We start from the raw sequence: 24,426 nt of genomic DNA, 5'->3' as shown, positions 1-24,426 counted from the left end.
CTCTCTTGCATGCTTTAAAACACATTTCACAATTTAAGCAAAAATGATGACATCATCACTGAGGGTTTTGGTGAATGTGGATTTGGTCCAGAGACAACAGAGGGAGTCCCTCTTCCAGACCAGCAGCTGGGGGAGACCCACTCCCCAGTGAAACAAGCATAACTGGTGAAATTTATTTTTCAAACAAATTTTAAAGTTCCAGAACTTAAGGGCATACAGCTTGTGAAGAAACAGGCATTCCAGGAAATCATGAGAGCCCTGGCACTGAGCCCCAGCCTGCGGCTTCACTCCTCTCTGAAGCTCAGTGTGATAGAAACCCTACTCCCAGCCTAGAGGGCCAGCCCAGGCAGTGGCTCCCTCCCTCTCCCCAGGCACAGGCTCCCTCTCCCCAGGCACAGGCTCCCTCTCCCCAGGCACGGGCTCCCTCCCTCTCCCCAGGCACGGGCTCCCTCTCCCCGGGCACTGGCTCCCTCTCCCTGGGCACGGGCTCCCTCTCCCTGGGCACCGGCTCCCTCCCTCTCCCCAGGCACAGGCTCCCTCTCCCCAGGCACGGGCTCCCTCTCCCCGGGCACGGGCTCCCTCCCTCTCCCCAGGCACAGGCTCCCTCTCCCCGGGCACGGGCTCCCTCTCCCTGGGCACCGGCTCCCTCCCTCTCCCCAGGCATGGGCTCCCTGGGCACAGGCTCCCTCTCCTGCAGAGGCTGCCATCTCCCAGGAAAGACGTTGCCAGCCCTTCCCATCCCTCCCAGCCACGTGTTGCAGAGGTTCACAGATCCAGGCAAGTGCCTTTGAAGCATCCTCGAGAGATGGCAGAGGGACATTCCCCTGCTTTGCCCTCGGGGCAGCCTGGGAGCCTCTGCAACCCAGGTGAGAGGACAGACACATTCAAGGCTTGCTTCCTCTCTCCTCAGTAAACTTTGTCCCTACAAATCAGCTGCTGCCCACAGCCTCTCCTCCTGGACTTTCCTCCCAGTTGCCACCAGGATATGTACTGTTTGTGCACACCCTTGCTGGTGGAGACAGAAGGTTGTAGCCATTCAGAGCCTCAAAGAGTGAACTCCAGTAGCACAAACAGAGGGCAATTTTGGCTGTGAGAGAAACGTATTAGGCCTGGTTTGCTCTTGAGAAAGACATGTCTAATGTCTCTGCTGCTGCAGAAGTGCTTCTCAGACAGTCAACAACAACCCAGCCCATCCTGGAAGTAGAAAAGTTCTGTCCAAAATGCTTGCTTGGCAGGAAATGCCTGGAGTTGTTGTTTTTGAGGGTTTTTTAATGTATAAAGCAAGTAGCATGGGAGACACCACAGGAAATTGAGAAGAGGTCCAAGCAGTAGCACAAGCTCTGAGTTGCGGACAGCAGCCATCGGGGGGTGGCAGCGAGGCAAGGCCAGGACCTCAGAAGTGGCAGAGAGAGAGCCAGGCTGGAAAAGACAGAAGTCAGAGTGGACCTGCAGTTTGTCTGCAATAGAATGCACTCCTGTTGCCCCTCAGCAGTGGGGTCCCCCATGGTCCAGGGATGGATGCACTCCCTGAATGCACAGCCACTCTCCCAGCTGAAGCTCCTCCCACTCTGGGTCCAAGTCCTGGCCCTGGAGCAATGGGGATGGAGGCGGCATCATCACCACACTCTGTGCCGCACCCTCAACAACACTGCACCACTGACACACGGGCAGCCTCAGCAATGCGGGGGCTGGGGGCAGGGACACTCAGCTTGTTGAGAACGGCAGGTTCCTTCCCAACCAGGATGGGTGGGCACAGTGGGTTGGCAGCAGTTGCTTGAAGGAGCCACGTTAAAAGCTGACTGAACTGGAGCATTAGCTGCACCCACCTTCCTTCAACCGCCTGGTCTAATTTTGGTCCTCCTGAAAAGGCTTGCAGGAAGATGGTTTAAAAACCAGCTTCCCCCGGTCTGAGGTCTGCAGTGCTTTCTGACGCTCTGCACGGCATCTGCCCTTTGCTTCCAGATCTGAATTTGTGTTCTGCACAGCCAGAAGCAGCGAGAAGATTCCAGATCTGAGTTTGTGTTCTGCACAGCCAGAAGCAGCGAGAAGATTCCAGATCTGAGTTTGTGTTCTGCACAGCCAGAAGCAGCGAGAAGATTCCAGATCTGAGTTTTTGTGTTCTGCACAGCCAGAAGCAGCGAGAAGATTCCAGATCTGAGTTTGTTTTCTGCACGGCCAGAAGCAGCGAGAAGAGTACATGATTTCCCCAAGTAACAAATTGCATGTAAATACTCACACAGAAGCACCAGCACAGCTCCGCAGCTTTGCCTGTAAAATGCTGGCTAACCCCCCACTGGCTGAGCAGCTCCATGGGCACGTCCAAGGCCCTGTGCCTCAATTTCTGTCCCAAACCCCTGCTGCTCCGAGAGGCAGCGGGCTTTGGGCCCCTGGGTGTGAGCCTGTCCCCAGCGTCTGGCAGGGTACCTCAGGCAAGTGCCTTCTCCTCTCTGTGTTTTCATTTCCCCATCTGTTAAATGGAAATGGGATGTTGGATGTTGGGAGATTCAATAAAATACAGAAGTGTCAGGCCCAGCCTGTCGCTTGCCCGCAGGCCCTGCTCCCAGCACCTCAGCAACATGCCCACCACAGACTCCCCACTGGAGCGCCAGACACACAGACACACCCAACCCAGGCCAGCGCCGGACACATGGACACACCCAACCCAGGCCAGCACCAGACACACGGACACACGGACACACCCCACCCAGGCCAGCGCCAGACACAGGGACACACGGACACACCCAACCCAGGCCAGCACCGGACACAGGGACACACAGACACACCCAACCCAGGCCAGCGCCGGACACAGGGACACACGGACACACCCCACCCAGGCCAGCACCAGGGGCAGGTGTGTCCAGGGAGTGGAGCCAGGACCAGACCAGGTGTGGGTCTGTGCAGGGAGTAGACCCAGCGCTGGGCACAGATCTGTCCAGGGAGTGGAGCCAGGGCCGGTGTCCCCCGGAGAGCTGCACATGGATCCACAGGCACACACGGCGCTCAGCCAGGCCTTGCTGAGGGCGTGTCCCCGGAGCAGAGTCGCCTCGGGAATCAGAGTGTGCAGGTGACTGGCAGATGACAGTGTGAAGAGAGTGACCTGGGCTGAGAGAAGCCGGCGTGGGGGACCTGGGCTGGGCACTGGGGTCCACTATGGTGGCCGGCAGGTGGGCCTGGAGAGGGAAGCAGAGGTGGCCGGCACTAGAGGGGCCTGGGCGCCCACTCAGGAGTCCCGGGTTCACCCTGGAGTCAACACACAGGGGTCTTCCAGAGTTGACCCCACCCAGGGCGACTGCTGGGCTATGAACTGCACTGGCACAGAAGGTGGAGTTAGGCGCCGCCGGCCCCTTGCCCAGGAAACGTTTCGACTTTGCGCTTCCCCTTTGCCTGGACACAGCTTCAACCTGAGCCCCTCCCATCCGCAGACCTACACCCTGGAGGGAGCTGACAGCTCGGGGGGACACTGCGGACTGGCCAGCAGCCCCTTGCCCTTCCCCCAGGACAGCAAGTCCTTTCCAGACAAGCAGAGACCAGCGCAAACACCCGGCCTCATTCTTGCACCCTGGGGGCTGGGAAAAGTGTAGACACAAACCCTCTGATGCCAGCATGTCCTTGGTCGGGGGCGGAGGGGGGACAGGCAGGTGGGGGCCGAGTCTGTGCCCCCTACTCAGCAGCTGTTAGCTCCATACCTTGTGGCTCCATCAATGGCAGTGAGAACCTCTCAGGTCGGCGACTTTCCTGGGAACCCCAAAAGCTGCCAGGCTTGGTGCAGGGCATCAGGGGATGGTAGGAACCCGGACAGCATCAGAGATTTCACCTCAGAGCATTGCTCCCTGTGCACTGCCAACCAGGCTCAGGTGTGTGAGTGGCCAGGCCCGAGGGTCCCGCCCCTCCTGCATTTGCCCCTCTCCTTCAATCAGAAATGCCAACAGGCGGTGAAGCTCCCGAAAGGCGCCAGCTGATGCTGCAGCGTCTGCAGTGATGTTTCCAGGACATCAGCCGCCCCTCCTTTGTTAAAATAAACAACCCACTACCCTAGAAAGCCCCCGGGCTTCGCTGAGGTCACTGGAAAGACACAGTCACTCTTCCTGGAATCCAAGCACCAAAGCCCGTGTTCTTATGGAGCTGCGCCAAGCTGCCAGCTCAGCGGCGGCCCCTGGGTCATTTCTCTCCCTGCCCACTGGGGTTACCTCTGTAGAGCCTGAACACGGGGTGAGTGAGGCCAGGCTGCAGGAGGACCTCAAATCAAGGCCCAGAGGTCCCTGCACTGAGTGGTTTGACTCAGGCACCGTCCCCATCATCCAAGTCTCCAGGTCACCCCATCCGGCCACCCCCCAACCAGTGTCCAAGAAGCCTCTCACCCATGGCAGCCCCTCCCCACTCCAGCACCAAAACCCTCACAGGCGTCTCCTGAGGGCCACCAGCAGGGCTGCCAGATCCAGTCCAGAAGCCCAGCTGACGGTGCACTTCCAGCCCACCTCCAGACAGCGTGGGTGTCTTGTGCTGTCCCCGAAGGGTGTGGGGTTAGACAGCTGCCCCCGTGTGAGAACACAGGCACACCAAAGTGAAGGATGGTCCCCACTCACCAGGGGATCAGCTCCAGGGTGGACCTGCCTCCCCCGTGACGGTGACGGTGGCATCCACACGCTGCCTGTTGAGGCACGAGCCCACGGGGGAAGACGAGGCAGGCTGGCCGGGTGGGCAGATGGGTCCGAGGTGTGGACCCAGGGGATGTGAGGAGGCTGCTGAGCCTTGGAGCCAATGTTCCAGGAGAAGCTGCGGAGAGATGTTCTCCATGAGGGCCCCGGAAAATGCTCCTGCTGCTGACACCTTCCCGGGCCGTCCCCGGCCTCACACGGGCCCAGAACAGAAGGGAGGTCGGAGCCCGGGTCTCAAACCCTCATTATTTTATTTCCAATCAATCATGGACCAATGTTTTTGTCAAATGCAATCAAAGGCAGTTAGTTTTAAATGAACACAGACTTGGATGTTGCAGCTGTGCCAAGCTTACCCCGGTTTCTGTCCTGTCCCCCCACATGTGGTCACCTCCCATGGCAGCCCCAGGTGGCTTATTCAGGGATCTTCCCCCTCTGGCTCCAGTAACACAGTCTGTGGACATGAGGTTTACATACTTCATTAGGGCTCCAAATTTGAGTATTATCTGAGCCTTTTAAATTGTTGCAAAGCTAGTGATTTTTCCAATCATTGGCAAGATTGTGTTACATTGGCTGGAATGAAAACTTGCCTTGACGCAGGGAGAGAAGTTACAAGTGCAGTTAGTGTGGGCCTGAGTAACCCGCTTGCTCCCGTGTCCCCAGCCTTGGAGGTTCCCCCGGGGTGCGGGCCCCATTCCTCACGCTGACCAGCTCTGCAGTCTCTGTCGGTTCACAGCATCATGGACGTGTTTGTTACTGGGCTGGGAGTCAAAGCCGCCACACGGCGGCAAGTCGAGGCGCCCTGGGAGGAAGATTCTGCGAAGTACCCAAGTCAAGGTGCTTCCTGGCGTGGTCACCCATCGCCCGGTCCCAGGAGCCCTTGGAACAAAATAAACTTTCTTGTGCCTTCAGGGCTGCCTGCATTGAGGCCTTCCATGATTCTGCTTTGGTTTGGGTTAAGTGGAAAATGGGGGTCCCGTTATGCAAAAACCAAAGCTTCCAACTACTCGGGCCTCACCCAGACACCGCCCCCCCCAGCAGATACCAGAGGTCACTCACGACATCCACTTTACCGACAGATAACATGAGATGGGAGAAGGGAGAGGCAATGGTGGTAAACACATGCATAGCACTGGGTATGGCCAGACCCCGTTACAAATGCTTTGCACAGAGCATGACATTCAACCCGCTAGGCACCCTATGGGTGGGGCACTGTTTCCATCACACTGTATCCTTGCATTAGTGGAAAAAGTGTTGTCTTTGAGGACAGCACAGGGTCTCCCCCAGCAGGTCCGATTTCCCGTGTTAAAGCAACTGGAATCTACGGGCAGTGAGAAACTCAAGGAGTCCAGGCAGATCAGACCAAGTCAATAGTCCTGTCTCCTCCCTAAAGCAGGCAGGGCAGCCTCGTGCCGCTGGGTGGCAGGACCTCCAGCGCCTGCCACCAGGGGCCTCACAAACCGCCCCTTCTCACAAGTTCCGTTTGCTTCCTTGATGCGGAAGCAATCTGCTCAGCTCTGCAGGTACCTCCAGGTTCCCAAGGCTCAAAAGATCCCGGGAACAGCCTCTGGGTCATTGACAAACCATTTCAGCCTTTATGTGGATGTTTGCTTTCATACGTTTAACCAAAAATGGCCCAAAATGCAGGTTACCCTGCAGCCAGCCAGCCGAAGTATCAGTATGAAACCTTCCTCTTCCAATCTCTGTCTCATCAGCTTGGCCAAAAATATCCCTGGCCATTTTGGCCACAGACAGAAACGGACACTGCCGTACACGGCTGCCTCCATTGCTCCGCGTGGCTTCTCTCCGCTTCGTTCCACCTAGACCGAGTGAGCAGCGTGACATGCGTTCTGACTCCCCTGGTTAATGGATCTGACAAGCAGGCACTTACACAGAATTAATAATGCATTAATAACGGCTACGATCTGGCAAACCAAACAGGCTGTGTTTTAATAACAGAATCAATAGTTCCTCGAAGTGTTGCTTGTTTATTTTACCACGTATAGAAACAGAGGCACGTGTGGCTTTATTTCTATCTTAGCTGGAAGTGTGATCCTTCCCCTCACAGATGGGCCGATTCCACGTTCCGGTCGCATTTTCCTTAGCTTTTCTTGTTTGTTTGTCCAATTGTTTTCAGTAAAAGAAATGATACGGCATAAAACATATTTCTTGAAACATCATTTTCTTACACGCCTCGTCTGTATTCGATGTTCCAAAATAGAACACTTTCACGTTAATCTAACACTTCGCATTGTCAGCCCAGCGCGCAATCATTCCGAGAGCTGCAGAATTCCCTGGTGAGCTCTGCGGCTGTGGTTTTTCCATTATACAGTGGGGGAGGCCAAGGTTGTGTCGACACACACAGCAGAGAGAAAGAAACTGGCTAAATAACTCCAGAAAGGGAAAGTCACCCCGTGGCACCTGGCCTCAATTATCGGGGATTTTGCCTGCTCCGTCCAATTAATCGTCTCCATCTTCGTCTCACTCTCTACAGGTAGACGCTGGTGGGAAAGCCCCTCCTCCAGGACTTTCCTTCTCTATTTTGCAATGTGCTAAATTCAAAGACAAGTGCTATTTCCAATGACTGTTGTCTGTACATGACCCCGAATAGAAGTGGTGACCCATGGCTCTTCATTAAAATGGTCCTGAGACTAAAAACAAAACGTCCAAGGCATTCCCTCAATAAAAAGAAAAAAAGCGAGAATGAAACTTTAGACAGATACACAGTGTCCTGGAAGGAGTTTTAGTGGAGGATTCCACTCATCCATCGCTTGGTGTCCTGCGTCTCTTTGAAATTCCTTGAGCTGACCCAGTGGCCGTTCAATAATAAACACTCCAGTGTGGGGGTGACAAATGTAATTTTCACCTAAACTGCATTCCTGCCATTCTAATATAAAGGCTTGCCTCTTTGAAATACAGTTCTTTTCCATCCCTTTCTTTCTGTCTTTGACTCGCGTGGTTCCCTCTGTGGTGGTGGGAGGCAACCCGCGACGAGGCAGAGGCAACAGCAGGTATTTTTCAGCCCCGCCTGGGCCGAGCTGGCGTCTTTCCAGAACCCCAGCTCACTGTTTTCGTGCCCTCTGAGTCTCAAAGCCAGCATATTTTGCTTCATTGCATTGTAAAGTTAAAGCCGCTTGTGTCTGCATCTCATGGGGGTCCTGGGTGGCATCTCTGTGTTCCCACCAGCACTGATGACGTTTCTCCCGTGAGAGGGGGAACCATGGGGCAATGGGGACGCTGGTCGACAGGCACAAAGCTGGGAGCCTAAGGGATCAGTTGCTTAGGTGAGACTGCCAGGAAGGGGCCGCCTTCAGGCCCAGCCACACATGCCTGTTCCTCCTCTGTGCTGGCCCGTGGGAACAACTGGATGCCTTCCTACCTTACAGTCCAACCAGGCTCTGAGCATGCCCACACGGCTGCACCTTGCACAGTTCCCAGACACCCCCACTCACACAGGAAGCACCTGCCAAGGGTGGCCCGGCAAAGACCCCCTTCTGATTCCCACTGTCCGAGGACCTCTGCCACTGGGGGGCTGGACAGGGAGCCCAGCCCTGTGTCACCTTTCACCTCTGTCCCCTCCATCTGGCCACATGGGCACTCAGTAAACGTAAGGGCCCTCTCTGCTTGAGGCCCACAAGGACAGCCAATGGAAAAGGCCTGCCTGTGCCTACTCTCAGAACGAAGGTATAAGTCACATTTGGGCAAATGCTTCTCTGCTCTGGGGTGGAGGCTGGAGTGGGAGGGAGAGGGAGAAGGGAGAGCACTCACACCTTTGCCAGCAGAGATCTGAGCCCTCCACGCTCCTGGCACTGCCAGCCCAGAGAAGTGCCTCACGTTTAGAAAATGTCACTTCTAGTGTTTATATCCCATTTTGTCTCTGATCACAAAAAAAAAAAAAGAATGTCCCCAAAGGGTCACAAGGTCTGGTGAAAATCCTACAAGCTTTTCCAGAACAAACAACAGACCCTGACCCCAGACCTCTCTTTGCATAAGAATCAACACTGGGCGGGGGTGACTGCAAGGGGCAGCCAGGACGACACAAACGCCAGCTTCGGATTTAAAACTGATTTTTTTTCTTAAGAAACCAGAAGAAAAGGGGGACTTGGTGCTCATCTGCATTACAGATCAGGCCTCTCAGAGAAAATCGGACATCCATAATTCATTACATGTTTCCTGCAGGGGCTGGAGACAGCCCTGATCCTAGCAACAGTCATGGCAACGGGAGGAAGCCAATCCCAGGCCATCCCCTCCCACTCAGCCAGTGGGGAGGGAAGGGAAGGACAGGGATGAGGTGGCTCCGGCTCCACACATGTGCACCAGGCTTCCCATGAACTGTGACATGGATGGGGTGGGAAAGAGGATGGGAGGATGGGGTGAGTGGGGACGGACAGGGATGGGGTGGGATGGGGTGGGGGTGAGGATGGGGTGAGTGGGGACAGATGGGGTGAGGATGGGGTGGGGACGGATGGGGTGAGGATGGGGTGGGGACAGATGAGGTGAGGTGGGGATAGATGGGATGAGGATGGGGTGAATGGGGATGGATGGAGATGAGGATGGGGTGAGGATGGATGGGGATGAAGACGGGGTGAGGTGGGGACAGATGGGGTGAGGATGGGGTGGGGACGGATGGGGTGAGGATGGGGTGGGGACGGATGGGGACGGGAATGGGGATTGTGAGGGGGATGGGATGAGGGTGAGGGGTGAAGATGGGGATGGGGGCGAGGTGGGAAAAAAGAAAATGGGCTCAGGCTTGAAGAGGTGAATTTGAACTGTGGTAAAATATTAGCCAAAGTGAGAGGCCAGTCCCAGTACTTATCAAGAGCAGCGGGCGGTGCACTGGCCTGGTGTGTGCCAATGAACTAAGTGCCAGGTTACTACATTCAGATTATCATCTCTCACCAGCAAGTACTTTTTTAAACAAAAGTAGCATAACTTGGAATAATGTTCACCTGCCACATGTCAGAGCGAGGTCTGTATTGGCACTCAAGGGACCGCTGTGTGAAAATAAGCAGCTGATTTTAACCCCCACGGCTCACCTTCCACACCACAACCTGGCTGTGGGCGTCTGCTGAGGGGTGTTCTCAACACGCCTTAGCTATCTGATACCCTCACGACCACATCGAGAATCCACCTAATTCTCACCATCTCATCCTGACCAGGTTTGCGAGCAGCGTGAGGACAATGTGCTCTCACTCCACGCTGCTGCCACAGAGGACACCCTGGTCAGAGCCACGTAAACCCCACTAGAAGCCACAATGCTCAGTTGAGAGGCCCCAAGTCTTGCTTTTGAAACCCTGCGTTCATTTGGTCTCTGATGAAGCCTGCTCAGTAACTGTCTCATCTCTAACTTCCTCTTGACAGCTGGAAGCTGAACCTGCACCACACAGTCTATGCCAGTTCTACAGAAAGCAAAAAGGGTCTTGTTTCAGACACCGCCACCGTGAGTGAGGTGTGCACCCACCACCACCAACAACCCTCTGATCCACGGAAATTTCCAGGCACCAACTCTGCTTGCCATTGAACTTGGCTGTTGGAGTCTTGCGGCTCTGAACCTCTAACACAGACACCCCACTCTTTCCTCCTTTAGCCTGCAGGTGTTAAGATGAGTTCTGTCTCCAATGGTCACGGCACCTCAGTCTCCATGCCAAGCAGATTTCCAAACGTGCTGTCTCGGCCGCCACAGCGTCAATAAACAGCTGCAGTGATGGGGCCTGTGCCAGGGCTTTGCAGAGAATCTCGCGTGAACCTTCTCATTCATCTTCTGGGGAAATGAGGAGCTCACGGGTCTGCGCAGTGCTGAGGGCAGCCCAGGCCGAAACGAGCTGGGTGCTGGATGGCAGCGCCCAGCCTTGCCCCAGACCCCGTGTCCCACTGTCATGCCTATGTGGCTCAGGGGGCAGGGGCAAAAATGAGAACATTTCTTATGGACACTTCAAACTATATTTTGGGGGCAGCTGCCCTATTTTGAACTTGACTGAATACAATACATTAGCAAGCACCTGGGCAAGCTGCCAAGGACGAAGAGGAAAAGGCAGCATCCTGGTCCTCTCTGTGTCCCACTGACACCCTCCCCAGCCAGAGGGCTCACCTGTGTCCCACCCACACCCTCCCCAGCCAACAGGCTCACCTGTGTCCCACCCACACCCTCCCCAGCCAACAGGCTCACCTGTGTCCCACCCACACCCTCCCCAGCCAACGGGCTCACCTGTGTCCCACCCACACCCTCCCCAGCCAACGGGCTCACCTGTGTCCCACCCACACCCTCCCCAGCCAACGGGCTCACCTGTGTCCCACCCACACCCTCCCCAGCCAACGGGCTCACCTGGCCAAGATGGTGCTTTCTAAACCTTCCTCAAAATAAGTTCATGAGAGATGATCCCCTTTCTCCTATTCATACTAATGGTTCTTCTTGTATTACTGGGAAAAAATTATCTCATCCCTGAGACATTGGTGCAATTTTGTGTCTTTGTTTGAAATGGACCATTTCCCTTAAAGTCAAATGAAAATGTCACTCTTAACAATAATTTAGATTTTAAAACCACTCTCAGGTTTCTGCAGGGATTAAATGGACTCCTCAAAGCTCACTGTGCTTTATCAAACACACACACACACACACACAGAGAGAGAGAGAGAGAGAGAGACAGACAGACAAACATGAATACACCCAAACAGCAGCCTTGCGGTGGAAATACAAGAAGCTACAGGAGCGCCAGTAAATTGAGAACGTAACTATCTGTTTTCCCTGCAATTAGCCACAAAGGAAGAAGATTTTGTGCATGAGACCTATGACCTTTTGCTAAAATAATCTAACGACCTCTGAGATCCATGTGGCTGCAATGACACGTCATCTCGCAGGGTTGAGAGGTGACCGCACCGGCTTCATTCCCTTGGCTGGATCCACCTGGCATCCTCTCAGGAAAAGCACCCATCCTGTCCAGAGCCATCGTTGATCACAAAACTCGAGTCAGTGCATGTCTTTTCCTCTCATATTGATAAAAGTTTATAGTAGGAGTCAAAAGATATCTGCTATTTTCGGCCGGGCGTGGGGCCTCAGCCTGGAATCCCAGCACTGTGGGAGGCCGAGGCAGGTGCATCACTTGAGGTCAGGAGTTGGAGACTAGCCTGGCCAACATGGTGAAACTCTGTCTCTACCAAAAATACAAAAAGTAGTCAGGCATGGTGGCACGTGCCTGTAATCCCAGCTACTTGGGAGGCTGAGGCAGGAGAATCACTTGAACCCAGGAGGCAGAGGTTGCAGTGAGCCGAGACTGCACTTCAGCCTGGGCGACAGAGCGAGACTCCATCTCAAAAAGCAAAAAAAGATATTTGCTCTTTTAAACAACTTTGCAGATTTCTTTTTTATCCTGTATGTGTTCTCTTTAAAAAAAAAAAAAAAAAAAAAAAAAAACCTGAAAATCAAGCAAGCAGGAACATAATCTCAGCCACCTGCGAACATCAGACTTGCCAGAGTAAAGGAATGCCCACACGTGGGGCCACATGGCACGGATGGAGCACCTGAGCGTTACAGGTGGTGGCCACAGCTCCGCGGCCACAGTGCTTCTAACTGCTCAAGTTGCCACTGCGCCTTCCACAAAGGGGAGAGAGATCGGGAAACTACAGGAGAGTTTATGCAGATACAGCTGCTGCCCCACTTGTCTTCCCCACCATCATCTGCGGTCACCCCACAGGCCTCCCTGAAGCCTGTCCCAGGCTGCGGCCCACACCTGGTAGCCTCCATTCTGAAAGGAACTGTCTGGAGTTCCATTTGGGTCCCATCGGTGGGCTTTTCATGACCATGGCAGGGGCTCATAGCAAAGTCAGCCTTCATGGACCCTCCGCCCAAACCCAGCTTCCAGTCCACCAGGGCCGGCCCACCGCCACTGTGCCTGCAACCAAAAGCCCCAGAGAGAGGCCAGTCGGGAATTTCCATATATCCAGTCCATACCTGGGTCTGTTCTTACATATGCACATGCACATTGGTCTACACGCACAAACACACATACACACATAGACATACGCACATGAGGGCTTGTTTCTCTACTGACTTTTTTTTTTTTTTTTTTTTTGAGATGGAGTCTCATTCTGTCGCCCAGGCTGGAGCGCAGTGACATGATCTCAGCTCACTGCAACCTGCGCCTCCCAGGTTCAAGCGATTCTCCTGCCTCAGCTTCCCAGTAGGTGGGATTACAGGTGCCTGCCACCATGCCCAGCTAATTTTTGTATTTTTAGTAGAGAAAAGGTTTCACCATGTTGACCAGGCTGGTCTCAAACTCCTGACCTCAAGTGATCTGCCTGCCTCGGCTTTCCAAAGTGCTGGGATTACAGGCGTGAGCCACCACGCCCGGCTTCTCTACCGACTTTCTAGTGCCCAAAGCTTCTCCAGCCTCATGGGCCAAAGACCGGACCAATGGAGCCTGTGATCAGCATCTTCTGTCAGCGGATCATAAAAGAGCCTCATATTGTCAAAACGTGTTTATATAAGATTTAGCCAGATTCAGAAGCATCTTCCATGTCAAGTTTTAACAATGGAGAAGAACAAAATACATTGTAGTGTCTCCAAACAATGGAAAGCTCTGTAGCTATTTAAATGATGTTCATGAAAAGGGTTTAATGATGTGAAAAATGTCCGTGACACATACCATTAAGTGGAAAGGCAGGATTCAAAACTGTGTACCTAGGAGCATTCTACTTTTGTTTTTAATGAAATATGTACATACACAAAACATGCTAATTAATCAAAGGATGGGAAAAACACTCTAAAGCATTTACAATAATTAACGCTAGGGGATAAGGCCCTCATCTTTTTAAAACTTTTTTGTAACTGTATTTTGCAACTTTTCTTAAATGAGCATTTGTGCTATCAGGGGGAAATGTGCAGTTAGAAAGAGCTGGAATTCAGTTACTTGGGAGGCTGAGGCAGGCGAATCACTTAAACTTGGGAGGCGGAGGTTGCAGTGAGCTGAGAGCACACCGTTGCACTCCAGCCTGGACGACAAGAGTGAGACTCTGTCTCAAAAAAAAAAAAAAAAAAAAAAAAAAAAACAGGAATTCAGGAAGCTCACCTCCATCAGAAAGTTCTGGAGGTCAGCACCTGTTGGCAGGAGCCCAAGTGGAAGATTCTCAGTGGACGGGGCAGTTTTCAGAGGAACCAGAGCCTGCCACATGGTCAGCAAGTCCACAGAGGCCGCCTTGCCACAGAGGGACCCGCACTGCTCCAGGCAGAGGCCGAGGGGCCTAAGTGGCTGGCATGTGCCTCAGTGTCCACATTGGTTTCACCAAAGTGCTGCAAAGCCTTGCCACCTCCTTTTTAAGGACACATAGTCCTTGGGAATTGTCACCGTTGAGGAAGAGGTTGGGGTGCTGCCTTCCCAACACTAGGGGAAAGGAGGGAGTCCCCAGCACAACCGTCCTGTGCCCCCACAACAGGGATGGGGAGCGGCCACCTGGTGCCTCTCAGAGGGGCCTAGTGACACTGGGGCTGCCCCGAGCTCAAGGAAGTGACCCTTGGTGGCCTCTACCTCTGTGAGGCCGAAGGCATGACCATCCATCCGATGCTGACCTCTCTCTCTAAAAGGCACAAAGAGATCAACCATCCTTAACAGTCCCTGGTTCTTCCTCCTCCTCTCTCCCACCGCTCTCCTCCCTTCTCTGTCTCCCCAATTCAAAGCTGCTGCTGGAAGAACAGGAGAAAACCTCTGTCACTTCAGGACAGATGACCCCACAAGTCTCTCCCACAAAGACAGACACACGGCCATGCGCCTGGAAACCGTTCACAGGGCAGCGACCCCCTGCACACAAAGGGGGAGCAGATCTTTGGTTCTCTCCAGCAGAAGGAAGCTGCGAAAGTGACCCTTAACCCTGGCTCTGTAGGGGGTGAAGGTTCAAGAGAGGTCAAGAAGAATGGCCCTGGAGCCTCGGGGCTGGGAACTCGGAGAGTCAGGGAGGGCCGTCAATTGGGGTTTCAGTCCTGGCTGAAGGGCAAGGTTTTCCACCCTCACCCTCCAGGCAGAAACCTCACACCAGACACAAAACCGCCAAGCCCCAATGAAGCAAGAATGAGCCTCAAACTCCTGACCTAGAAATCAGAAAGAAGAGTGGGAAAAAATTAAATAAAACAATCAGGGACGAGGCTTGGAGTCAGGGCACCCACTGGAGAGGTTTAATCAAGACTCCCAGCCAGGGACTGCGATGGTTTTGATTGAGAACAAATTGCCGGAGTGAGTCGAACGGGGTCCTTGAGTCTCGTCCTTTCTGAAGGGACATGATTGTCCTCCCGGCAGCTCAGGCATGAGCAAGGGCAGACAGCAGGGTGGCAGATCTGAGGCAGCAGGAGATAGGGGCACGGCCACCGCCCCCGCTTTGGAGTCTATGTTTTAATAAGAGCTGCCCGGCCTCCCACCCCTGAGCCCTCAGAACAAGGCATGCGGCACCAGCGGCCTGAAGGAGCTGAGTCCCGGGGCCACAGTCAGACAGACCAGGGCAGAATCTCTGGCCTGCCCGCCGCGAGATGTTTCGGCAGCCCACATATCCTCAGCAAGCCCCAGTTTCCTCATCTAAGAAATGAAGGCAGTGAAAGCCCCTGCTGCACAGGTTTCTGTGAAGACCAAGAGTGAATTATTAACAATGGAAAAGCAGGAAGGAAGAAGCCCCCGCAGAAACTGCAGACGTAATTTCAGTTTGGAGACGTCTCCGATAGCTGGGGAATAAACAGAGTTCCCTGCAGCTCAGAACGTGCAGAGGGGATCTGTGGAGTCTGGGCGGAGAGGGTCTCCATAGGCAGGGGACTCATTCACTCACTAACTGATGACTTCATGAATGTGAGGTGAAATGTAGCCACCCACAGTGGTCAAAGTTTTAATATTTTGGTCTAAATGTACGTTCAAAGCCTTTGGAGAAGGCAGAAACAATGTGCAAATGGAATCTTAAAGCCAAAAAGTTGGTAGAATAGGACTGTCCATCTAGTAACTGCAGTACTAGAAAATTTCACGTGTACCGCCAGCAAAATTCTAGAGCACTTCATTAAATGATACATTGGGAGGTTGTTTTGTTTTGTTTTGTTCAGATATTCAGCATTTTGTGAGGCCAGTATTACTCTGATACCAAAACCAGACAAAGACATCACAAGAAAACTAGGCCAATATCTCTTAAGAATATGGACACAAAAATCCTCAACAAAATGTTGACAAACCAAATCCAGCAACATATAAAAAGAATTATAAATGAAAAATGTGGGTTTTATCCCAAAAATGCAAGGTTGTTTTAACATCCAAAAATCAATTAAGGTAATACATCTTATAAACCGAATAAAAAACAAAAATGACATGATCATCTCAGTACATGCAGAAAAAACATTTGACAAAATCCAACACCCTTTCATGATAACAACACTGAAAAAATGAAAATAGACGTGAACTTCTTCCTCAACCTGATAAGGAACACATACAAAAAAACACACAGCTAGCATCCTACTTAATGATGAAGGACTGAAAACATCCCCCAAAGATCCGGAGCAAGCCATGCATGTCTGCCGTCATCACTACTATTGAATATTTTACTGGTTCTGACCAGAGCGATCTGGCAAGAGAAAGAAATAAAGGCCATTCAAATTGGAAAGGAAAGCCGGGCACGGTGGCTCACGCCTGTAATCCCAGCACTTTGGGAGGCCAAGGGAGACAGATTACCTGAGGTCAGGAGTTTGAGACCAGCCTGGCCAACATGGCAAAACCCCATCTCTACTAAAAATACAAAAATTAGCCAGGTGTGGTGGTGGGTACCTGTAATCCCATCTACTTGGGAGGCCGAGGGAGGAGAATCGCTTGAACCTGGAAGGCAGAAGCTGTGGTGAGCCAAGATCACTCCACTGCACTCCAGCCTGCGTGACAGAGCCAGACTCCATCTAAAAAAAAAAAAAAAAAAAAAAAATTGGAAAGGAAAATTTGCAAATGACATAATCTTGTACACAGAAAATCCTAAGAAATCCACTAAAAAACTGTTAATAACTAAGCTTATCAAAATAGCATAATATAAGATCAATATACAAAAATCAGTTTATTTCTATACACCTGCAATGGGTGATTCAAAAATTAAATTAAGAAAACAATTCCATTCACAATAACATCAAAAATAAAATACTTTTGAATAAACTTAGCAAAAGAGAGTAAAATTTATACTCTGAAAACTAAAAAACATTATTAAAAGAAATTAAAGAAGATCTGAATAAACGGAAAGACAACCTATGTTCATGGATTGAAAGACTTGACATTGCTACAATGGCAGTCCTCCCCAAACTGATCTGCCGATTCAATGCACTCACTATCAGAATCCCAACTGATGTCTCTGTGGAAATTGAGAAGCTGATTCTGGAAGTCACACAGAATTGCAGGAAGCCCAGAATAGCCAAAACAATCTTGGAAGAGGAGAACAGAGCTGGAACACTCACATTCTCTGATTTCAAGTCTTACTAAAAAGCAACAGCAATCAAAACAGTGTGGTGCTTTCTTCATTATGGGATAGAATTGACAGTCTGGAAATAAACCCTCACATCTATGGTCAACTGATTTCCAACAAGGGTGCTGTGACCATTCAATAGGGAAAGAGTAGTCTTTCAACAAATGGTGCTGGGACAACTGGAGAGCCACCTGTGAAAAAATAAAATAAAATTGAACCCTTACCTCACACTATATATAAAACTTAGCTCAAATGAATGAAAGACCTAAATGTAAGATCTAAAACTATCAAATTCTTAGGAGACAACATAGGGACAAATTTTCATGACCTTAGATTTCACAAAGAATTATTTGATATGGCCAGGTATGGTGGCTCACGCCTGTAATCCCAGCACTTTGAGGGGCCAAGGTGGGCAGATTACCTGAGGTCAGGAGTTCAAGACCAGCCTAGCCAACATAGTGAAACCCTATCTCTAATAAAAATACAAAAATGAGCCAGGTGTGGTGGCATGCGCCTGTAGTCTCAGCTACTTGGAAGGCTGAGGCAGGAGAATCACTTGAACCCAGGAGGCAGAGGTTGCAGTGAGCCAAGACCATCCCATTGCACTCCAGCCTGGGCAACAAAGTGAGACTCTGTCTCAAAAAAAAAAAAAAGAATCCTTTGATATGACCCCAAAATTATAAGAAACACAAAAGAAAAAATAAATGCACTTCATCAAAATGTAAAACATTCATGCTTCAAAGGACATCATCAAGAAAGTGAAAGGACAATCTACAGAATGGGAAAAAATGTTTTCAAATCGTGTATCTGAAAAGGGTGTCTAGAATATACAAAGAATTCTTACAACTCAATAGCAAAAAGAGAAATAACCCAATTTTAAAGTGGGCTAAGTATCTGAATAGATATTTCTCCAAGGAAGACATACAAATGGCCAATAAGCATGTTAAAAGATGCTAAACATCACTTATCACTAGGAAAATGCAAATGAAAACTACCGTGAGATACCACTTCACAGCCATTAGGATGGCTAATATCAAAACAGCAGAAAATGAAGCCAGGTACAGGTGGCTCATGCCTGTAATCCCAGCACTTTGGGAGGCCAAGACAGGTGGATCACTTGAGGTCAGGAGTTTGAGACCCGCCTGGCCAACATGGTGAAACCCCGTCTCTACTAAAAATACAAAAATTAGCTGGGCATGGTGGTGGGCACCTGTAGTCCCAGCTACTCAGGAGGCTGAGGCAGGAGAATCACTTGAGCACGGGAGGTGGAGGTTGTGGTGAGCTGAGATCACATCACTGCACTCCAGCTTGGGCAACAGAGTGAGACCCTGTCTCAAAAAAAAAAAAAAAAAAAAAAACCCAGCAGAAAATGACAACTGTTTGCAACAATGCAGAGCAATCAGAGCCCTAATGCATTGATGATGGGAATGTAAAATGACACAACCACTGTAGAAAACAATATGGTGGTTCCTCAAAAAATTAGAGGTAATTCACACAGAACTACCATACGATCTAGCAATTCCACTTCTGGATAAATGCAAAAAGAAATTAAAAGCAGGGACTCAGACAGATATTTACACGCCCATGTTCACAGCAGCACTGCTCACAATATCCAAAAGGTGGAAGCCACTCAAGTGTCCACTGACAGATGTAAGTAAAATGTGGCCTATCCATACAATGGAATATTATTCATTCATAAAAAGGAAACAAATTCAGACACATGCTACGATATGAATGGACTCTAAGGACATTATGTTAAGCGAAATAAGCCACTCACAAGTAGACAAATACTCCATGATGCCAGTTAGATGAGATATTAATGTTTACAGCAGTCAAGTTCATAGAGACAGAAGTAGAATGGTGGGTGCCAGGGGCTGGTGGGAGGGGAATGGGGAGTTCGTGCCTAATGGGGACAGATGAGAAAGCTCTGGAGATGGATGGTGGTGATGGTTGCAAACGCACTTAATGACACTGAACTGTATATTTTTAAATGGTTTAAATGGTAGATTTAATGTTATGTATATTTACTACATTTTTTTTTTGAGACAAGGTCTCAATCTGTCACCCAGGCTGGAGTGCAGTGGTGCAATCACAGCTCACTGCAGCCCCAACCTCCTGGGCCCAAGCGATCCACTCGCCTCCACCCTCTAAGTAGCTGGGACTACAGGTGCACAACCATACCTGACTTTTTTTTTTTTTTAGTAGAGATGGGGTCTCACTTTGTTGCCCAAGCCAGTCTCAAACTTCTGGTTTCAAGCAATCTTCCCAGCTTGGCCTCCCAAAGCACTGGGATTACAGGCATGAACAACAAAACCAGGCCCTTTACTACAATTTTTAAAAATAAAAATAAAAGCCCTTCCTCCCTCCCTCCCTCCCTCCCTCCCTCTCTCTCTCTCTCTCTCTCTTTCTCTCTTTCTTTCTTTCTTTCTTTCTTTCTTTCCCTCTCTGGCCCAGGCTACAATCTACTCGGCTTGCTGCTGCCCGCGCCGCGGACTGCCTGGGACTGCCGGCGCCCGCCACCGCTGCCTGCCTTTTCTCCTTTGGATGCAGGCACGCGTTCGCCATCTTGGCCACGCTGGTCGCCAGCTCCTGACGCCGAGTGCTCTGCCCGCCTCAGCCTCCCGAGGTACTGGGACTACAGACGGAGTCTCGCTCACCCAGTGCTCGGTGTTGCCCGGGCTGAAGGGCGGTGGCGTGGTCTGGCCTCGCAGCCGCCTCTACCCCCCGGCCGCCTGCCTTGGCCTGCCAGGGTGCTGGGATTGCAGCCCCTGCCCGGCCGCCGCCCCATCTGGAAGGTGGGGAGCGCCTCTGCCCGGCCGCCCCGTCTGGGAGGTGAGGAGCGCCTCTGCCCGGCCGCCCCGTCTGGGAGGTGAGGAGCGCCTCTGCCCGGCCGCCCCGTCTGGGAAGTGAGGAGCGCCTCTGCCCGGCCACCCACCGTCTGGGAAGTGAGGAGCGCCTCTGCCCGGCCACCCACCGTCTGGGAAGTGAGGAGCGCCTCTGCCCGGCCACCCACCGTCGGGGAAGTGAGGAGCACCTCTGCCCGGCCACCCACCGTCTGGGAAGTGAGGAGCGCCTCTGCCCGGCCACCCACCGTCTGGGAAGTGAGGAGCGCCTCTGCCCGGCCACCCACCGTCTGGGAAGTGAGGAGCGCCTCTGCCCGGCCACCCACCGTCTGGGAAGTGAGGAGCGCCTCTGCCCGGCCACCCACCGTCTGGGAAGTGAGGAGCGCCTCTGCCCGGCCACCCACCGTCTGGGAAGTGAGGAACCCCTCTGCCCGGCCACCCACCGTCTGGGAAGTGAGGAGCGCCTCTGCCCGGCCACCCACCGTCTGGGAAGTGAGGAGCGCCTCTGCCCGGCCACCCACCGTCTGGGAAGTGAGGAGCGCCTCTGCCCGGCCACCCACCGTCTGGGAAGTGAGGAGCGCCTCTGCCCGGCCACCCACCGTCTGGGAAGTGAGGAGCGCCTCTGCCCGGCCGCCCCGTCTGGGAAGTGAGGAGCGCCTCTGCCCGGCCACCCACCGTCTGGGAAGTGAGGAGCGCCTCTGCCCGGCCGCCCCGCCCGGGAAGAAGTGAGGAGCGCCTCTGCCCGGCCGCCCCGTCCGGGAAGAAGAGAGGAGCGCCTCTGCCCGGCCGCCCCCGTCTGGGAAGAAGTGAGGAGTGCCTCTGCCCGGCCGCCCCGTCCGGGAAGAAGTGAGGAGCGCCTCTGCCCGGCCACCCACCGTCTGGGAAGTGAGGAGCACCTCTGCCCGGCCGCCCCGTCTGGGAAGTGAGGAGCGCCTCTGCCCAGCCGCCCCGTCTGGGAAGTGAGGAGTGCCTCTACCCGGCCGCCCCGTCTGGGAAGTGAGCAGTGCCTCTGCCCGGCCGCCCCGTCTGGGAAGTGAGGAGCGCCTCTGCCCGGCCACCCACCGTCTGGGAAGTGAGGAGCGCCTCTGCCCGGCCACCCACCGTCTGGGAAGTGAGGAGCGCCTCTGCCCGGCCACCCACCGTCTGGGAAGTGAGGAGCGCCTCTGCCCGGCCACCCACCGTCTGGGAAGTGAGGAGCCCCTCTGCCCGGCCACCCACCGTCTGGGAAGTGAGGAGCGCCTCTGCCCGGCCACCCACCGTCTGGGAAGTGAGGAGCGCCTCTGCCCGGCCACCTACCGTCTGGGAAGTGAGGAGCGCCTCTGCCCGGCCACCCATCGTCTGGGAAGTGAGGAGCGCCTCCGCCCGGCCGCCCCGCCCGGGAAGAAGTGAGGAGCGCCTCTGCCCGGCCGCCCCGCCCGGGAAGAAGTGAGGAGCGCCTCTGCCCGGCCGCCCCGTCTGGGAAGTGAGGAGCGCCTCTGCCCGGCCGCCCCGTCCGGGAAGAAATGAGGAGCGCCTCTGCCCGGCTGCCCCGTCCGGGAAGAAGTGAGGAGCGCCTCTGCCCGGCCGCCCCCGTCCGGGAAGAAGTGAGGAGCGCCTCTGCCCGGCCGCCCCGTCCGGGAAGAAGTGAGGAGCGCCTCTGCCCGGCCGCCCCATCCGGGAAGAAGTGAGGAGCGCCTCTGCCCGGCCGCCCCATCCGGGAAGAAGTGAGGAGCGCCTCTGCCCGGTCACCCATCGTCTGGGAAGTGAGGAGTGCCTCTGCCCGGCCACCCACCGTCTGGGAAGTGAGGAGCGCCTCTGCCCGGCCGCCCCGTCTGGGAAGTGAGGAGTGCCCCTACCCGGCCGCCCCGTCTGGGAAGTGAGCAGCGCCTCTGCCCGGCCGCCCCGTCCGGGAAGAAGTGAGGAGCGCCTCTGCCCGGCCGCCCCGTCCGGGAAGAAGTGAGGAGCGCCTCTGCCCGGGCGCCCCGACCGGGAAGAAGTGAGGAGCGCCTCTGCCCGGGCGCCCCGTCCGGGAAGAAGTGAAGAGCGCCTCTGCCCGGCCGCCCCATCCGGGAAGAAGTGAGGAGCGCCTCTGCCCGGTCACCCATCGTCTGGGAAGTGAGGAGCGCCTCTGCCCGGCCACCCACCGTCTGGGAAGTGAGGAGCGCCTCTGCCCGGCCGCCCCGTCTGGGAAGTGAGGAGTGCCCCTGCCCGGCCGCCCCGTCTGGGAAGTGAGCAGCGCCTCTGCCCGGCCGCCCCGTCCGGAAAGAAGTGAGGAGCGCCTCTGCCCGGCCGCCCCATCCGGGAAGAAGTGAGGAGCGCCTCTGCCCGGGCGCCCCGTCCGGGAAGAAGTGAGGAGCGCCTCTGCCCGGCCGCCCCGACCGGGAAGAAGTGAGGAGCGCCTCTGCCCGGCTGCCCCGTCCGGGAAGAAGTGAGGAGCGCCTCTGCCCGGCCGCCCCGTCTGGGAAGTGAGGAGCGCCTCTGCCCGGCCGCCCCGTCCGGGAAGAAATGAGGAGCGCCTCTGCCCGGGCGCCCCATCCGGGAAGAAGTGAGGAGCGCCTCTGCACAGCCACCCATCGTCTGGGAAGTGAGGAGCGCCTCTGCCCGGCCACCCACCGTCTGGGAAGTGAGGAGCGCCTCTGCCCGGCCGCCCCATCCGGGAAGAAGTGAGGAGCGCCTCTGCCCGGCCGCCCTGTCCGGGAAGAAGTGAGGAGCGCCTCTGCCCGGCCGCCCCGTCCGGGAAGAAGTGAGGAGCGCCTCTGCCCGGCCGCCCCGTCTGGGAGGTGAGGAGCGCCTCTGCCCGGCCACCCATCGTCTGGGAGGTGAGGAGCGCCTCTGCCAGGCCACCCATCATCTGGGAGGTGAGGAGCGCCTCTGCCCGGCCACCCATCATCTGGAAAGTGAGGAGCGCCTCTGCCCGGCTGCCCCATCTGGGAAGTGAGGAGTGCCTCTGCCCGGACACCCATCGTCTGGGAGATGAGGAGCGCCTCTGCCCGGCCACCCATCGTCTGGGAAGTGAGGAGCGCCTCTGCCCGGCCGCCCATCGTCTGGGAAGTGAGGAGCGCCTCTGCCCGGCCACCCATCGTCTGGGAAGTGAGGAGCGCCTCTGCCCAGCCACCCATCGTCTGGGAAGTGAGGAGCGCCTCTGCCCGGCCACCTATCGTCTGGGAAGAAGTGAGGAGCGTCTCTGCCTGGCCGCCCCGTCTGGGAAGTGAGGAGCCCCTCTGCCCGGCCGCCCCGTGTCTGGGTAGAAGTGAGGAGCTCCTCTGCCTGGCCGCTCCGTCTGGGAGGTCTACCATGGAAACCAGAAGCAATGTGGGGGCTGGACGTGGTGGCTCACGCCTGTGGTCCCGGCACTCTAGGGGGCGAGGCGGGTTGATCACTTCGGACTAGGAGTTCGAGACCAGTCTGGCCAACTTGGCGAAACATGAAGAATACAACAGACAAACCAACCAACCAACTCAATGACAACAAAACAGGTCTACCCTGGAGTCATACTCTAATTTTTTCTATTTTCCTCCTTTTCTGATCCTTTATCCCACTTTCTATTTCTTCCTCTTCCTTCTCCCTCTTCTTTGTCAAATGGAGGATTGAGTTATTATCACTGATCCATATAAAGTCCCTCTCTCATTTATTTTAACTCCCACCCCCATTTCTATTCCCCGACTTCCCATGTGCAACCTTCCTAATATGTTTGATACGCATCTTTTTGTTTGTATGTATTTTTAGAAAATGTTTATTGTTTTTGTATGCAAAAAAAATTAATAAAAAAAAAAATAAATAAAAAAATAAAAGGAATAAAGCACAGGCACATGCTATGATGTAGGTGAACCTTAAAACCAGGATGAGGAGGGCCCCTGGCCTGCAGGCGTCCATGCTGTATGATCCCATTCTCCAGAAAGTCCCCAGAACCCACAACTCATGGGCACAGAAAGCCGATGAGTGGTTGTTGAGGGCTGGAGTTGGGTGTGGGGTTAGGGGCATGGCCACTAAAGGATGCAAGGTGTCTTTTCAAGCTGATGAAAATGCTCTAAAATCAACTGTGCTGATAACTACACGTATCTGTGAATGTACTAAAAATCATTGAACTGTATGTTTTTAAATGGGTGAATTGTATTCTATGTGAATTACAGCTCAATAAGGTTGATTATAAAAAGAGAAAAGCCTATAGGGCTTGCCAAGGTGATGCTAACTGCGGCCTGGACGTGCTCACGTGGGACAGGGCCCAGTCCCTTGCAGACCCCCCACAACCGCCAGCCCACCACTCACCTATTCTTCCATTCACCAGCCTGTCTCGAGCCCCGGCCATGTGTGCCCTGAAATACTCCAGGCCATGCGGACAGAGACTCCCTGATGATGGGACTCTAATGATTAAGAATTAACCGTTTAAGGATCAGATGATTTTAACAATTAAAGGTTGGATCACCACCACAGCAAAATGTCAGATTAAGCCAGAAGTTTCAAATCTTCCTAGAAAAAACACAAAGTATATATGTATTTCAAACACC

At 53.8% G+C, this 24,426-nt stretch overlaps 1 long non-coding RNA gene across 2 annotated transcripts; it reads right to left on the bottom strand.

Annotated features, from left to right (window-relative positions):
- Positions 1-1,319: 1,319 nt before the first annotated feature.
- On the bottom strand, positions 1,320-24,426 carry LOC129476887 (uncharacterized). Of its 2 annotated transcripts, XR_008655153.2 has the most exons (10): positions 24,188-24,426; positions 17,194-17,290; positions 16,427-16,548; positions 5,355-5,531; positions 5,009-5,106; positions 4,584-4,773; positions 2,826-3,170; positions 2,237-2,467; positions 1,827-1,977; positions 1,320-1,419 (listed from the first exon to the last, which is right to left on the bottom strand). It is a non-coding gene; the product is annotated as an uncharacterized lncRNA (long non-coding RNA). The 2 variants fall into 2 exon arrangements; XR_010121479.1 differs by lacking the exon at positions 2,826-3,170.

This window comes from Symphalangus syndactylus, chromosome 6 (genome assembly GCF_028878055.3).
Source record: "Symphalangus syndactylus isolate Jambi chromosome 6, NHGRI_mSymSyn1-v2.1_pri, whole genome shotgun sequence".
NCBI classification, from domain to species: Eukaryota; Metazoa; Chordata; class Mammalia; order Primates; family Hylobatidae; genus Symphalangus; species Symphalangus syndactylus.
The sequence above is the reverse complement of the archived record's forward strand: the minus strand, read 5'-3'. Positions and strand labels throughout refer to the sequence as shown.